Source organism: Heliangelus exortis, chromosome 1 (genome assembly GCF_036169615.1).
Source record: "Heliangelus exortis chromosome 1, bHelExo1.hap1, whole genome shotgun sequence".
In the NCBI taxonomy this organism is placed as follows: Eukaryota; Metazoa; Chordata; class Aves; order Apodiformes; family Trochilidae; genus Heliangelus; species Heliangelus exortis.
This window is the reverse complement of record NC_092422.1, coordinates 150789269-150807606: the sequence shown is the minus strand read 5'-3', so window position 1 is coordinate 150807606 and position 18338 is coordinate 150789269. Positions and strand designations below refer to the sequence as shown.

The following is an 18338-nucleotide window of genomic DNA, read 5'->3' as shown; positions in this document are numbered from 1 at the left end:
GTTACCAGCGAGCTTTCTAATGATGAAGTACATAGTATGCACAATAGTAGTTTGCACATAGTAGTTTTTAAATTATCTTAGGAATAGTTATTTATCAGTGGGAAAAAAGAAAAAGGCAGTTTTCGTAGAATTTGGCCTTGTAGAATGCTGCACTTTCATAATGCACATCAAGAACATTGAGAGCTCACTGCTTGGCATGGTTGATAGAGGCTATTAATCTCTCAAGGGAAACAGGTTGCTATCCACATGTATTTGTACTTAATAATGGTTCAAAATTAATAAATTCATATACATTTGTTTAGCAAATTGTTTTGTGACAGTGTAATTTCCAAATAAGTTTGGAGTCTGCTATTGGTACCTGCAAAGGTGGGAGATTTGTGTGGTGATCTTGACTCTGCTACTTACCTGCTGCCCAGCCTTCAATAAGTTGCTTCTTTACCTTAGTTTCCCCATCAGGAAAATGGACACAGCCCCACTAAACTTCTCTGCAAATTGCCTTGACATCTACCAAAAATATGCTAGAAACTACATCCCAGTAATATAAATACTCTGTAAACTATATAATGAAACACTGATGCTGAGGCACTCTTTCATTTGGCAGAAGCACCGTGGCATTTCTCATTCCTGAAGGATGATATGCAGAAAATTGCTATTAGGAGAATGGAAAACTAAAATTTCTTTACACTGAAACTGCTAATTGTCACCCAGTTGAAGGGGGTGAAGGGAATTAGGAGAAGCTTAGAAAAGGAGAGATGAAGTTGGAAATGGGGGGAGGGGGGATGATGTTAGTAAAATGCATTCCGATTTTCCAAGATCTAAACTGTGTTAAATACTCTCAGAATTGGCTGACTTGGGTATTGTGAGCAATGCTAATTTAGCATTTTTTTTAAAATTCATATTACTAAGAGTGATAATAGAAGTAGGGCCTCCATGTGATAAGGAAACATTAAACTCAAACACTTTGATATCCATATGTTCATATGGAAAGTGCTGGTCAAGCCAGAATGCTTGCTAGATGTGAGGAATGCTCTACTACAGGAGAAACTATAATAAAGGAATATAATGCACTGGAGTGACACAGAGGGTAAAGTGGGAATTATGAAAGAGCTGGTAAAGGAAACCATCTCTCCAGTTAGGAAGGATATCGAGGTCCTGGAGCAGGTCCAAAGGAGGGCAACCAGGCTGGTGAAGGGACTCCAGCACAGATCCTATGAGGAGAGGCTGAGGGAGCTGGGGCTGTTCAGCCTGGAGAAGAGGAGGCTCAGAGGAGACCTCATCACTCTCTACAACTCCCTGAAAGGAGGGTGTAGCCAGGGGGGGGTTGGTCTCTTTTCCCAGGCAGCTCTCAGCAAGACAAGAGGGCACGGTCTCAAGTTGTGCCGGGGGAGGTTTAGGTTGGACATTAGAAAGAATTTCTTTACCAAGAGGGTGATCAGACATTGGAATGGACTGCCCAGGGAAGTGGTGGATTCTCCATCCCTGGAGATATTTAAAAAGAGACTGGATGTGGCACTCAGTGCCATGGTCTGGTAACTGCAGTGGTAGTGGATCAAGGGTTGGACTTGATGATCTCTGAGGTCCCTTCCAACCCAGCCAATTCTATGATTCTATGATTCTATATTCAATGCTGTAAAATTGGATTGAGTATCATGGAAGGAGCAAAATGTGGCAAATACATCTAAGGAGCAGGAATGCAGGCAGGAACAGGAGCTGTTAGTTTGATCTTCCTAGAATTAAAGTTCTTTTTTAAAAAAAATAGAATATTTAAAACCCTGAGATAAAAGGAGAATTGGATAAAATGCAACACAGATGTATCAAAGGTAGATTTGCCAGACAATCTTTATGTCTGTATGTAATAAGAATTCATTTTCTAAACAAAACAGAGGTAATCTGCCTTGATTTCAGTAAAGCATTTGACATGTATCCCGTGGGAAATAACTTGCAAAGATGGAGATCAGGGTCAGCAGAAGAGCTACAAGGTGACTGAGGAACCTGTTAAAGCCCAGATGGCAACAGTGATTGTAGAAAGAGGCAGTCCCCATCTGGAAAGGGAGTGTTTTTTTGATACTGTTTTATATCTTTATTCATAATAACAGAACATGATCTTAGAATTCACTTGTGGAAATGGAAGAAATAAGTATATCTTCATACAAGTTCATCTGAAATTGTTACCCATGTCAAAGATGTGCTTTCTGACCAGTGTGGGACAGAGTGCCTTAATGGTGGAGCTGAGTGTACCCCTGTTTGCCCTGTAAGAAGTGGGGTGGGGGGAAGAAAGTGAATAAGTGCATTTGCCTTGCCCTGATTCTTGCCTGCCATCAAGAGGCAGTCTGTTTCCTCAGAACTGTGACTGTGACAGAGAGAGGCAGCAAAAAGGCTTGAGGGACCTAGTCTGCAAAGGCACTGGAGAGAGGCAGGCCAATTTCCATATATTTGAGGAAATCTGATAGCTATTTGCTTGTAAGGTGTTATTTTCTAAATGGCATTTGTATTGCAATAAGCCCACCTTTAAACCATGGAAAGTCTTATGTCTTTCCAGACAGTTCCTGAATATTTGACCTTTGTCTTGGCACAAAGAAGATTCAGAGATGCTGGCTGGAGTCTGCTCAGAAGAGCTACATGGTCACTGTCAATGCATGTGAGAATTATGCAAGAGAAAAAACAGATATAATATATATAGATATATAATAAAAGGATAAAATCTTAGATTTGAGAGCTGGAGACACTTTTAGCACATAGCGATAATTGTATATATATAATTTTTGGTTTTTTAAACTGCAAAATTAACTGTAGTTTGGAACCATTTACATCAAGGACAGAGAATAAGAAACCTAACTTCCTTGTAAGATAAAGTGTTTCCTCTGGTGCATTCTCAGGCCTCAAGAACACAGTCAAACCTCCCAAGGCCCTTTTTAAAATTATTTTTATTTTTAAATTTTTCTCAGGTATCAAAATGATGATAATAGATGACAGCAGAGAATGGAATGCAGCTATTGCAAATTATTTGTCTGATGAAGATAGTTCTGAAAGAAGAAAAGGATTAATTAACTTCTTGCACAGGATCTCTGTCATGGAATCATGCAGGAAAGGCTGTCAGCAATGGAGAAGGAAGCAGCTGGACAGCCTTCATAAAGATTTGGGTTGTATGGGCTTTGGAATAAATAGTTAACTAGTGCAGACTCTGTCTTCCTCACATGTCCTAGAGAAGTTTTTTTTTTCTGTCAGTTTTAGTTAAGAATTTAGCTTTTTGAATGGATGGCAAAAGAAAAGGGGTACTTGATTGCTGGATTTTGAGTTATTTCAGCTGGTGGTGCAGAGAAAACTATATGCAAAAATCTATCAATCATGCTTGCTGTTATGACAGAGCAATTCAGCAGTTACACCCAACAGATGGAGATGTTTCTTGAACTGCATCTGGGTCTCCATACAAAGCTGATGGAATTCTTTGTACTTTCAGAGTACTGCCTAAATTTTATAAATCTTGTCCCAACATACAGTAAAATTAGTAGAAAGAACTCTGTAGATTTAGTCTTGACTTTGAAAGAAGCTGTTTTTCATATCCTGTTTAATACACTAGAAAAAAGGAGGGGACAGGAAAAAATAAGAAGTGCGTGCAGATGAAATAATTCAATAAGCATTTGGAAAATGTTAGAATAGCCTTCTTTTGTTCTATTGCAGTTTTTATGGGAGATTTTACTCTGCACAAAGTAAATGTGAGATAGGTATGTTTTAATCCTCTCCATATAGTTTTGAAATTTATTGTAGAAAAAATTGCCTCCTAAGTGAGGGTAGGAGTGACCAGAAACATCCCAGTTCAGTTTTGCTGTTTGAGTACTGTCTAAATGTTTTTAAATCTTCTTCCAGCAGACAATAAAATTAGTGTAAAGGACTCCGTAGATTTAGTCTTGACTTCAAAAGGAGCTCCTTCTGTGCTGTCTGCAATCACTGGCTATTTAAGTAGGTGCTGTGGTCAGTGCAGGTCATTACTAAACTTAAACAGCCAGATGTATTGCTGATTACTGCTATTAGAGTTTTGAGGGATTTTCCAAGTGTTAAACGTGTAGTTATACTGTATTTGAAAAAAAAAAAAAAAAAAAAGTAAAAAGGTGAGCTCTGTCCCAGAGACTTCATTGAGCACCTCAGTTAAGTCTCAATGCATGGGACACCATTCTGAGTGAGGAAGGATGAAGAATGCTCAATGAAGAGGATTAAGATCTCCATCTGTTAAGTTTGCACTGATGATAAAACACATGGTCCCAGTTGGAACAAGATGCATTAAAAGAGCAATTTCCCTTCTACTGCCTAGCAACAATGTCGTTGAGCACCTGCAATAGTTTAAACATTAGGCATAATTGGCTTTGCTTGACATAAATCTGTAGTTTCGTAAATAAGAGCAGTTGAGTTTCCATGTAATACCAATTATCTGTAAGGAATGCTTTGTTTGCTGAAGCCTGCAGCTTTGCAGAGGATAGAGGGAGTTGTTAAGACTCAGCAGAAGTAGTCAGGAGGTAGAATCCAGATCAGACATTACATAAGCTTTGAGTGTCCTTGTGCAACTCATTTAATCTATTTCAGTCAGGTTCCCTAGGTGTGAAAAGAAGAATACATTCAGAAATCTTCTTTTTCCTAAAGAACCCTGAGTGTGTCTGATTAAAATACCCTGGGGATAATTTTGCAGCATTAAACTGAGCTGTCTGGGTATGCACTGGATTTCTTTTCCCTTCTTTTAGGTGGAGCTTCTATTGCATCTTGAAAGTTCTTGTAAATTTTCTAGAATTGCCTGCTTTCTGCCAGTGATGGAAGGAAGAGAGTGCATGGCCCACTTGATACAAAAATCAGTCCTGTTCAGCTTCTGTGGGAACTCTGAATTGGAAAGATGAGGTAGGAGAATGTCTTCCTTGTGGCCCTACAGCAAAGCTACAGAGCAGAACTAAAGCTTTTAGACTTCAGCTTGGTGTCTATTTGCTATAGTAAATATTACATTTGCCTTGACAGGGGCAAATAGAAAAGATGTTTTGAAAGTCTGCTGTTATTTAATCTTTAAAAAAAATAATTCCCAAGTCTCTTCATCATGTCTCTATTCTGAATGGAAAAAAAAAACAAACCCAAATCTTTTCCTTTCTATCTACCTGATCTCTAGAAAGTCCTCCTGTATTACCAGCATATTTTCCCACTTCTGGTGCTTTAGGGGGGGATTATTGCTTATTTTGAGTTTTTTTGATGGAGAGGAGCTGGGGGCAGTGTGGGTTTTTTTAGAGTTGGATTTTTGTTAGGTTTTGGTGGCTTTCTCAGATTAAATAAAAAATGTGGTGTAGATACCCCTACTATGGTTGAGGGTAGCTCACTGCTTTTCCAAACACCATGATTCTGTGCAGAACCAGAAGACACTCATTCCAATTATCTCATACACTTCTGAGAAAAAACACGTGTCTAGAAAATATTGCAGGTATTAACTTTACATTTTGAGTGTTAAGGTTTTTTCCTGTTAATTCAGTAAAGTCCTGTTTATGCACTTGCTCTGTCACACCTTGAACAGCTTAGTTTAGAGCAGCGGTTTTGAAACTGAGTCTTGAATACCCAGTATGCTGACTGGACAAAGTCCAAATGTAGGTGCAGGTATTTTTTTTCTAGATTTCCTTTTTGTTGTTGTTTTTTGGGTTGGGTTTTTTTGGGGGTTGGTGGGTTTTTTTTGTTGTTTAAAAATAAATAAATATATATTCTTTTTCCTTTCAGATCAGAAGAAACGTTTTGAAATGTGAAATACCCGAGAACCCAAAAAACAGAACTAAAAAAATCCAACCAAAAACTTTGAAGCAGATGACATTTGTCCTACCTGCTTTGTAGCCTGGTAAAAAGCATCTTTTGAAACCAGATCCTGAATGCTTTCATTGTTATGTCATGTGAACTTCAGAAGAAAGTTTACCAATAAAATTGGGGACTGTAGTAATAGCAGCACTTCGTAAAAAAGCATAGAAAGTTATCTAAGCTTTGTTTTTCAGCTGGACAATTAATATGATATGAAGATGCTGTCTGTTTAGCTGGCATAAAGAGGAAATCTTTGATACTGAGCAAAATCAGAAATTCAAAACAAGTATTGAATACTAAGCCAAAGGTTGCAAGATGATGATGCTTAAAAGTGAATCCAGCATTGCATGGAAGTCTGTATTTCTTTACCTGGGCTCACATTGTTTTCCTATTGTCTTGAAATAGTTCTGTTTTTAAAATATTCAGTTGAAAAACCTGAGAGACTTTAATGTCATGCTGACAGATAATAACCACCTCAGCTATCTTTGTCACTGTTTGTAAAGAGCTGTCATTGACTGGAAATGCTCTTTAAGCTTAAGCTGTTTGTAAACTAATCTTTAATCATGAGTACATTATGTAACATCTTAGGGTACAAAAAAGTTCTGCTTTACTTAATCTGTGAAAAAGAGCTAGGGAGAGTGGGTGAAAGTGTTGTCTTCAGGATTACATAGATGTTAAAAAGGCTAAATACAGTGGCAGTGAGGGCACACCTAATGTCTGTATTTCTTCTATTAAAAACAAAACACAGAAACACAAACACCAAAAAAACCCCAAAACAACAACAACAAAAAAACCAAACAAAAAAACCCCAAACAAAAACAAACAAACAAAAAAAACCCCAACCAGAAAGAGGGTACTCTCGTAATTCTGGCTGAAATAGCTGACGGGTATAACTCAGTAAATCCAATGCTCCTTTTCTCTTTGGTTCCAATGTGAATAACCAGTTCAATTGATCCTTGGCAAAGTTTGTTCTTCTGATTAGTGGCTAAAGTGGACTATTGTCTGCTCAATTCTTTAAAATAACAGCTACTTAAAATAACATTTGTACTGAGGATTAACTAAATCATGGTGATTTTTGGTTTCTTCCTTCCCCCAGGTAACATTTTCCTTCTATCTTCCTATGCCCTCAGTGACTATGAATGCCTACCTCTTGACATTGCTTAGAAAGCTGTATTTTCACTTTCTTTAAGCCTTTTTAAGATGCAGCGAGTTCCAGATAATCACTTGCACAGATGCTCATAAATGCTGGTTTTTGGGGGGGTTGGGATTTTTTGTTTGGTTTTTTTGTTTGTTTTTTTAGATACATGTGCAGTTCTGACAGAGGCTCAGGCATGTAGAACCCTCAGAAATGCTCAGAGAGAGTGGCTCAATTTAAATTATCTATTGAATGCTGAAACACAAATTGCACATGAAATCCCCAAGCTTCAAGGGTCTCTGGCAGGTCACATCCTACCAGTCACTCAAACATTTAGTCAGTGCTACCCCCATGCACCTATGAAACTGAGGCTGTTTGACACCTCTGAGAATATTTCTCATGTTAGATCTGTTGTAAATGAGCACATGGTCCAGAATAATTAATGGTAACACTTCAGTCTTTTTTTGACAGAGTTGTGTTTCTTATGCAGTTTGTGTTGGTCTGTCTATTTAGCTGCAATCAGCCATGCCTGAAAGACAGGAAAGAACAAGACGGACAAGTGTGTCAGTGAGTGAACCTCTTTTCTGTAATTAGAAATGCACAGGGAATAAATTATTCTCTAATTCAAGCTGTCCAGCTCGCACTAATAATAACAACCCGAGAAGCAATCTGTTTATAAAAATTAAAACTGAATTTGTGAGACTCCATAGTGCAAGACGGGGTTTGCTGTGTAGTCTTGTTCCAGTTTATCATGCTTAAAGAGCTCTCTCAAGGCATTACAAGTGTTTCAGCTGGACTACACAGCCATTTCATCAGACAAGATTAGGTAAAACTTAATCAGAGAGAACAGCAGCAACTCTGGGCCAAATTATTCTCTGCTAGACTACTTGCTGATATAGAACATGTGCCATAGAATAAAGGTGTAAGCAAACCTGGCCTAAGCCTTTTTTCTCTTTTGTGGTAAACTTTGGTAAACTTAATGCTTAAAAATTGGAGCAATCAGACTGAATCTGAAGGGTCTATCTTACTCTCACAGTCATAAGTTTGCTCTTCCTTCTCTCTAGGGAAAAGAAAGTGGAAGCATTCTTGAAATTTTGGGATACAAAATGTTTGGCTCAATGGCATTTAACTGCTTCTTTATATTTCTTCAGGTCTTTTGTCCTAAACTTTCATAGGCCTTAATTATGGCCAACTTCTAATAGTAGCACCTGATTAAGATGCAAAAAGCCAAGTGCTGGTGAGTGCAGAGAACTCTTCTTGACTTCAGTTTGGTGTCAAGTTGAGATGTAACATCTTGAGAGTGGAGGAGGTGCCAGAGAACCAGTTTTCCAATGAGTCTGAACATGAGAATGCAAAGTCTCTTTTTTTGACCAGGGAAAGTAATCAGGTCTTGGGATTGTATCTGTTACTTATCCTCCTTTAGAGCCAAAAGCTATAAAGAAACTACTGAGAGTTTGATCAGTTTTCATAAAGCATCCCTGACGTTTTTAAGCAATTTCAGATCTTTGGATGAAGAGGCATGATAGTAACTCTTATTTCTGGAAGGCTGAAACATACACAATGAATTCTCTGTCAGACAACATGCTGCAGAAGAGAATTTTGACTACAAGAAGTCAGCCTAACTGTTAAAAAAATTTTATTATTGTTGTGAAATCTCAGCAAATCTCATTATTGATTTTATCATTCATACAAAGCATAAGTGTTATGGTCAGCTGATGATCTGAAGCTACAGATGAGATCCAGGGGAAGGAATAAAAGCTTTCTAGGTTTTCTGGTGTGTTTTTTGTATATACATCACTTTAAACCAAGTAGAACTTGCTTGAAGAGTCATTGGCCAGTAACTCAGAGTACCTAATTAATTTAATTGCAAACCATGAAATTCTCAAATTAATTTATTATTCAAATATATTCATGCACTTCACTCCCCCAGGGTTCTCCCCCTAAAAAAACCCTGCCTTTTCAGTGCAGCTCTGTTTTGTGAACATCTGAAATCCAAACAAAAGAATATCCACAGTGTGTCAGACCAGTCATCCTTCTAATAGTGTGTGAAGGGGAAAAGAATTCAGAACAACACATGAAACCCTTCTGGTAAACCCTTCCAGGCATCCAGGCTGAAGAAGTTATTCTTAGTTCTGTTTCTGTTCATCCCAATAGCTTATCTAGCCAACTGGAATAGTAATAATAACTAAATGTAAAGCTAATTCCCAGTTTAGCATTTTCTAGTGAAATGTGGAATCGAGGCACTCTTTTTCAGTTTATATTTGGTTTTAGTATCTCTCTGCTAGTGCTTCAGCTCTTGCAGGTTTTTTATGCCTTACTTTTTGAAGTCCAAGGTGAAGTCAGCTGTGGCCCTGTGCCTCCACTGATCAGGTTTCTGCAAGAGGTAGGAATGGAAGAAAGGATGGAGGAGGGAGAATAAACTCACAAATCACCTCCACAGAGTGCAACCTCTTCAAATATTATTTTATATGAGCAACTGCTGCCCTTCTCATAGCTTTGTAGTTTGTCATCTAACATCAGTGAGCTGTGCTAATAAAAGAAGATGGGGAGACAGGAGGGTTCTGTTACTTTTATGGTGTAACCTCTCATAACAAGCATGAAGTCAGTTGTGAGCTATCAGAGCTTGAGGTTTTTGAGTTGGCAAAATAGACACTTGGTTGATTTGCTTTTGAATCTATTAGTAAGAAATGCCTCCCATTTTAAAAAATAGGATCTCTTTGCTTTTTATGAGAGTAAGCAAGGCACTTGGTCTTTCCTTGATGGCAGAATTGGGTCTGGCTTTTTGTCGTGTGACAAATTAAATAAAAATGATGTTGCTTTATTTATTAAATAAAAAATGAGTTGGTGCTAACACCTCAGCTTCCTACAATTCATGTGAACTTAAACCTCTCACATGACCTGAGCTCAAAAGAAGGATGTGTAGCACTAATCTTGCTGGTATACTTTGGGGTTTGTTTTTGTTTTGCTTTGCCTTCTCCAGCTTTCATCCCACCAGTGCCCTCCAAGCTTTGATGCAGAGACCACCCCATGGCATTACAGATATTCTCTTGTTATTTCAGCTTTTTTGGATTCTTTTGACTGGCAGCTGCTCAGTAGTCTTACAGTGGCATCTCTGCTCCTGCTCACCTCCCCTCTCACCTATTAAGGCATCAGGGTCTTTTCCATTTGCTCCATTGCCCACCAAACTCTAATTCAGGCTTCCTGCACAGCTCCTCAGAAGTAATTCAGCTTTCCCTGCTCCCTCTGAGGATCTGTCACCCAACCTCACTCTGTGCTGCATTATTAAGCATCGAGGAGACACCAAATGAACTTGGTGGAAACTATTCAAAGAGTGTTTCTCTCCCAGCATGTGCTCTGTGATCTGCTCCCCGGTTCACTCCGGCAGACACCAGTGTGTTGAGGATGTGATTTCTGTGGGAATCATCCTTCTCTGTATCCTTCTTGCACACTCCCTGCTCTTTGTCAGATCTTATGGGTTTGGAACTGGCAGGGAGACGGTGTCTGGGCTGCATTTGAGGAACAGTGGGGACATCCAGTGGTCACATGGGTTATAATTAATTACTCCCAACCCCGTCAGTCAGATCAAATTTCCGAGCTTTCTTATTTTCTCAGCGTTTGACTTGTTTTTCATCATAGCTCATTATGCTGTAAAGTGCCTGACAGAAGGCTGAGATGACTTCTTTCTCTCTCCTCTGCTCCCCCTCCCCGGGTGATGTTACTTTGTATCTATCAGACACTGAAATCAGGAAATTGAGTCGTGCTCAGAAGAATATCTGGGGATATCTTTTAATTGCTTTTCAGATAGAGAATTTGGAAGAAAGAGTAAGCAAAATAATAGCTAATATTATTTTGAATGCATAACGCTGGAGTAAATGGTAAATAAATGTTATTGCTGGAGGTGTTTGATTTTTTTTTTTTTAATTGATGATAAATAATCACAAAGTTTTTACACAACTTTTTCAAATTAACTCATGCATAATTCATGTGTACCTTGGTTCTTCTGGAGTCTGTAATGAGCCTGAGAGGAGCCATCTCCTTCCCTTCTCTAAATCTGATGGTGATCAAATTCTGTCAGTGTCCATGAGGGGAGCAGAATCTTCCATTTTTCTGATTGAGTGGGCTTTTCTGGAATAATTCTGAATGGGATAGATCCTAAAATAATAATTAAAAAGATCTGTGCTTCCATAATATAGAATAACAATACCAGTGCATTCCAGACCTCTAGGACAGAGAGGGGAAGATGCTTCTTGCCCTGTCCTTCCTAATAACTCCTTGTTGTACCATCATGCAGGGATGTCAGCTGTCCTTTCACCACTTAGTGACTCCAAAAATGGCACTGGCTGATCTTGTGGTTCATTGCATCAGAACAACAAAATGTCTACCAAGTGTTTCATTTTGCAACAGTATAGCGAACATTGTTCCCCAGCTTTATTCAGAAATATGAAAAAAAGATCATAGAATCATGGAACGATTTGAGTTGGAAGTGACATAAAAGATCATCTAGTCCCAGTGTATACGAACCCTCCAGGGACTGAGATAGCACATGAAAACACTAAATTTCTTTTCTTTTTTCTTTTAGAAAAATTTAATTTATTTTATTTTAATGTAATTTTACTACATTCCTCTTAGTCCATATGATGCTGGAAACACTGCCTTCTTTTTGTTGCCAGATGAAAAATTAGTTTAAATAATATGATTGTTGCTCTATTGTTTTTTGTTTCCATGTTGAGGTAAAAATTGTGGAAGCCATGGCAGAAATTCTAGTAAAGGTCACTGGCTTGATAATAAAATGTTTTTAAAACTTTTATGCTCCTTTAATTGAGAGCTATTTGGATAATTCCTTCTGGGAAGGGTTTGAAGGAATATTGCAACTTCAGTACAGCTCTCAGAATCTCTTTTTCCCCAGTTTTCCATGTGGTATCTCAATGGCAATAGCCAATAAAAATGTCTCAAATGTCTGGAAAAAAGATGATGCACAAATGAAGCAAGAGACAAGTAATGGGTTTTAAAAATTACTTTGATTAAAGAGTATGACAATTTTAAAATGGAAAATTTTTATAAAGGAAAAATATTTGTAGAAAAGATGTGTCATGTGGACAAGCTACAGAAAACTATCTCCACTTTACTTGTGAAGTGATAACTGGCTTGTTCCGGTCTATCAGGATTGTTAAATTTCAAGAAATCCTTTATTTTTCCTGGATGATGGAGGTGGTGGGAATGTTAGGCTGAAAAGCTGTGGTGTTCTCCCATTTTCTGTTTTTCTCTGCTGGCATTTGTCCCATACAAATTCATCTTCAATCTCTCCTTCAAAAACCTGGGCAATGGATTTATGTCAGAAGCCATCATTTCCATACCCTCATTTCTTAAACCAAGCTTCTCTTTAGGTCAGCCATGTCCCTTTTACTACCTGGTGGAAATCTTCTGAATATTGAATTGTTCCTACCTCTAGCAGGCTTTGAAACCAAGTAATTTCAAAGGGCTGAATAAATATTATGAACATGGATTTTACATTTTGCTGACAAAGCAGTATTTACCATCCTGGTTATTTCCTTAAAAATAAAACTGGAACATTTGAGGGGGTGCTGAGGAAAACTCGAGGCTGGGCATCCTGTGTAGCAGATCCCTAATGAGTTCAGTGGCAGAGCTGAGACTACAAGGCAGGTCACCTCTTTCCTCCTCCACTTCCTTCTGGAGGGAGTTGTTGCTTCTCCAAACAACCTCCAGCAATCTGCATTTGAAGTCCTGCCAAAGGAAAGTGTAGCAGCGTTTGACAGTAGCGGATATTGTGAAGATAGAAGAAGGGGGTGGTGGGGGGGGGTTGTTTGTTTTTTCATTTCTTGAGATGAGCCTTTCCGTTTTTTTGCTTGAAGTTTTGCTTGATTAATGCATTCATTAAAGAGGAGTGATGGTAATGATTAAACAAAAACATCTTTAAAATGCAGAGTTCATCTCAACCCGTTTGGTTTTGTTGCACGCAAATTGGATTGGCATTGCATCCTGCACAGCAGGTACTCCACTTGAAATCAAAGACAGATGCTTTTATAGGATTAGAAAGGATATCTTGAGGGGTGGAGGATGAGTTTGAGGTTGGGGGTTTTTTGTTGCTTTTCCTTGTTCTTTTTAGTAATAATGGTAAACGAATAATGATAGCACTACTGTTTTGTCTGCCTTGAGTACTAATAATATTGTTTGCTTACAATTAAAAGGAAATAAAAGCTCCATTTTAACTTGAACTGTTAACAAATCAAGACTACTTAATTGAGATTTTTTCCCCTCATAAATAGCTAATGACACCTGAGTCTGTTTGAATTTTAATGCTAAATATCTCTGAATGAAATCTTTGACTGCTGAGTCATGCCAGGAAGACACACTAATTTTTAGGGGTTTTGTGGGTTTTTTTTTTTAATTATCTGGCAGTGTACAATGTCTTTTAAGAGTTTCCCAAATCATTTAACCTAGACTGCTCAAAAAGAAACTTGGTGAGGGTGCTGCTGCTTGCAGGAGATTGTAGTTGGTTATAGTAAACACAGCTGAAGCATTTATCTTGAATGGGGCATCTCAAACATGGAGTTGAGAGCAGAACTGCTGAAGGTTCTGATCTTCCTCAAATTCACTACTGCCAGGTGAATGAGGAAGCAAAGAGCAGCACAGGTTTAGGGTTATTTTTATGACTCTGACAGTACCTTCCAGTTAAAATGCCCATTTTGTTTACCCCTTAAGAGGTGTGATCTACAAGAGTGACAAGGACCCTGTGAAAATTGACTTTGGATTAAATATCTTGAGTACCCATTCGTCTGCAAACTACAAGTCAGCTTTTCCTGCAAAATATTTTGAGATTGTTTGGCATGAAAAATGATCACATCATCATGTTGGCTTTGGGGCTCCTGAGTTTGAGAACCTTCCTGGTAATCTGCTGTGCCCAATCATTGCCTATTTCTGCACATTATGCCCTTTATGATAGTAGTTACTTTAGCTTGCAGTGCTCACTACATCCCACATAACCATTCCATTCCACATTTATGGCTTTACAAAATATTTCTAGTTTAACCTTTTTCTAAAGAAATAATTCAAAGAGGCTTTTCTGTCTCTTGACACACTGCAAAGCATCAAAAACATTGGGTTTTCCCACTGAAAATATAGAATATTTTTTTAAATCCAGATTTATCTGTAGTCAGATCATAGCCTGGCCTGTACAGAAGAGAGCTGAAGGAGGAGTATCATGCTGAGAACATTCAATTTTTTTAGTGTTGTTGTTAATTTACTTAGCATGTCCAAAGATGTAGACTACATTTGGGGTTCTTTACTGTTTAAATGTAACAGATGGAGTGTCTGTAACCCCAGGAACTTCTTGGTGCTTTTTGGAACAATGAAGGAAAGGAATACTGAGAAACAAGAGAAACATCACATATTCCAAGCAATTAAATTTTTTCTTCAGCTATTGTCTTTTTATAACACAAATTCAGGTGGTTTGAGCTCTTGGTTAACATTATGAGCAGTGGACTCTTGTTTAAGGTTTAATATCTGGTTTCATTCTGCTGCCTGGCTTGATCTGAGGTCTTCTGTGAGGGTCTGACTGAGCCCAGTATGTTTTGCATGTGTGTGTGGCCTATGAAATTTTTCAACCATAAAGTCCTAAAATTCCTGTAAGGGTTTTGTTCATTGTTATTTTTTTCACTTCCTACATTTTATCTGAAATGTGTATGGTTTACAGAAATGAAGAAGTATAGTTAAATTTTGCTGATCATACCATGATAAGGTGTTGTACTTCATCATTCATTATTTAACCACTGCAGAAAAATACTGAAGTCCCAGAATCTGCAAATTGTAATTATTGCACCACACTCTTACTCATCTTTACTTTCAAAACTGATCTCCGTGGAATATTTAACCTTGTAATTTTTTTCCCTGCTTAAAGCCTAGTACTAAATTTCTTTATCTGTGTTCAATATGAATTCCTAGACTGCCATAGCCAGTTCTTGATGGGGTTGGTTTGGCTTGATTTCCAGAATAAAGGATCTTAGCCTACACAGTTGACATAGCCTAAACCAAGGGAACAAATCAATAAGCTTCTGTTGCATATTTTTTCTTGTCCTACTTATGAAATAAGCTTTGCCATTTAATTACATGCAGGCAAATAACTGTCTCTTTCATAGTGACTCTCTTATTCCAGTCTTAAATCAACCTACAGATTCCAGAGGAAGATGTTCATTCCTGAAAATTTAATAGACAGCTGGAAAGCAAAAATATAGGTCAGGATTTGCAGAGGCGTTTTGTCTAATCCTCATATTTTTGTATAAGAGTCAGTTTGCTTTTTTTATGCTCCCATTATTGGTCTGTAAGCTCTTTAAATGTCTGAGACTTTCAAGAACTTGATTTTGAATGTTTGCTTTCCATTGAGGTTTTGAAAGAGAGATTTATGATGTGTTCTTCTAAATTCATTAGCAGAAAAAACAGTTTTTTTCCTCAAGAACAGTATCCCCATTGAAGAAAGATGTGGTGTTTATCATTCAGCAATCAACTTAATTGCTTTCCATTATGAAATTGGCTTGGGTTTTTTGGGTTTCCGCCACAATAAGTTTTTAATAGCACAAATGAATTTTTCATAGAAAGAGAATGAAAATAAGTTAAAAAATTATCAATTCAAAGATACATTTTTCTACTGTGCATTCTTCTATACTCCTATTGGAAATCATTGAGTCATACGTTGTTATTGCTTGTCAGAAGACCCATCCAGATGGGAAGTCCTTCTAATTTTTATTAGCAGAGGTTGTAAGAAGCCAGAAATGGGGAAGTGAAGACAACCCTGCAATCTTCCAAAACTCAATACAAGAGGCCTGTGATCAGCCTCACCAGAGCACTTTGAGAAGTTTTACTTCTGCCTGACTTCAGCAATGGGAGCTCTAGTGTCTGTATGGTCAATCTACTGCAAACCTCATCCCAGATCCACAAAGCTCTTTAATGCTTATTTTCCCCATTGAAGGGAGGAGTAAACAACAGGTCAGGCAGTTGGGGTCCTCTCATCTTGGCAAGGATGGACACTTCAGAGCCACAAGTGAGGAATGACATCCTGTGTCCATGTGAATGCAAATATACAGGAAATGCAGACAGATGGATTTGGAGAAGATTGTTTCTCAAAAGTGCCTTTGTCCTTTCATTCTTTCTGCTTCCCTCTGCTTGACAATTCTGTGGTTCCTCTTCAGCTGGTCTGAGCCCTTACTGGTTACAAAAATTAAATCTGAGAGGGCAGCAGAAGCAAAAGAAGCAGTATGGGGGCTTTCATAAAGGCACTGCTTAGTGAAGTGATGTCACTAAGTACCTGAAGAAAAAAAAAAATACCAAACAGCTACAATTTATTGAACTTTTGGGCTTTTCAAACACAAAATCTTCAGCTTTCAGCACTGTCTGATATTAAAGCAGTAGGATGAGTTTCCTCGTAAGTATAAAGGTAACTTCTGCTGTCATAGATAGTTTTGCACATTGTAAGAAACTCTACATTAGTTGATGCCAATCTCATGGTGACCACTTGATGTTTACTTGTATCCTAAGTGTTTTGTTTTACACAATAATTGAAATCACAACTTTCTGTAGTAGAAATTTTTTGTCTAACTGTAGTATTTTACCATGGGATCTGGTATTCGTAAACAGCAACTTGTTATGTATTTCATGTATTGTTTTCTCTATCTTTCAATACTGGCATCTGAATATTAACATATCAATAAAGTTGATTTTCTTAGAAAAAAAAACATTTTAAGGATAATGTAGGATTATAAAAACAAAACAAAACAAAACAAAACAAAACAACAGAGTTTTGTAAGCTACTTCTGCTTTCCTGGTTGGATCTGTTGATTTTATTTTTTTTTTATGTTTTTCAACTAGGTAATCTATTGTGGTTTTTTTTTAATACCACTGATTTCCATAGCTATGTTATTGTAAGACTATTGCAGAGGATGCAGTTCTCTAGACATTTAAAAGCTATTACTTAATCTAAGGAAAATTTTAAATTCCTCATATCTGCCATGAAAAACGCAGTGATGAAAACAAATGCTGCTATTGAATTTCATGTTCTCTATTGGAGAAGAAGAGAAAAATATGAAAGCTTCACTGAGATAAAGTTTTAAGAGGCTTTGATGGATATTCTTTTTTGAGGGGGAAGTTTTCATGACAGAAGAAAAGAAATGCAAATATAATTTTTATACATTTAATTTTGAAGAACTTAAGATAGAACTTCATAGCTTATACTGAAAATGATTGGAATCTGTGTTTGTCTACATTGGATTTAAAAATTGATTCTGAAGCCCAAGTACTTTAGGAATCTTCTAATCTGGAATAATCAGATGGGTATCCAACACACATTAGTAAATGCTGACTTTTTCCAGTGATAACTGCTATGTGTGCTTGTAGCTGTCAGGAGATCATGTGGATGCACTGTCTGATAATTGTATTTTTCACTTACCTGTCAAATTTGAAAGGAAGTATTGATGGTGTGCAGAGTTTAAAAGGGATGGATGTGGATGTACACAGTGTATGTCTGACAAGGACAGTTGGAAATGTATGAGTTAATTGTATATTGGTTTGTAGCAGGGTAAATTTTTAATCACATTGCATATCTACTTTTTTGGTGAAGGAAGTAAGTGATATTTGGGACACAGAGGGTTATAAATATTTTATTCAATCTCCTAAAAATAAAAGGATTCATGCGGGTTCTTTCATGAACTCCTATGTTTATACGGCTTAAGATGAAGGAATTTATTCATGAATGTCAAGAAGCAAAGATACCATCAACAACAACAGCTGCATAAACCAGCTGAGACAGAAGTGACTTACACAGTTTTGTTTTAGATCTGCTTTTACTTTTGAGGAAAGGGAGCTTGTAAACACTCTCACCTTTGAAAATAAGTAAAAAACTCTGTAGGTGGTGACACACCTCCTTTCTCTTTGTTTACTGAATTCCATCACCAGCTCATGTGTTCCCATCCCTCGTTGGCACTGAGGGTACGTTTCAGAGTTACCAATGTGAGCTGCAAGAAAAGTGTAGATTTCTTGAAAAGAATTTATTTTCTGAGACACTAATTGGTCTTTCCTTGACAAAGTTAAAGTGGTGCAAATCAACTTGCATCATACGTGGTGTTCTTTTCTTTAAAACAACACCCACCAAAGTTTTTCATAGACTGCAAAGCCTTATGCTTGAAACCATGAGTGGAGTTTTGGACACTAATGTGACAATATCATTTTGTACTTGATGTGGCCATCAGCAGTTTATAAAGCTTTGTATTCAGGCATTCAAAACCAAGAAAAGATCAAAACTGCACAGTACTATTTTATTTAGTCACTTATCTAAAAGAGCTGTGCCAAGTTAGATGCAAGTGGTGAATATTAGGGACACTGCTGAACATATTAT

General features: G+C 37.5%; 1 long non-coding RNA gene across 1 annotated transcript; it reads left to right on the top strand.

The window, feature by feature from the left end:
• Positions 1–4506: 4506 nt before the first annotated feature.
• Positions 4507–6575, top strand: LOC139797910 (uncharacterized). Its single transcript, XR_011726624.1, has 3 exons — positions 4507–4698; positions 4775–4881; positions 5734–6575. It is a non-coding gene; the product is annotated as an uncharacterized lncRNA (long non-coding RNA).
• Positions 6576–18338: the final 11763 nt, after the last annotated feature.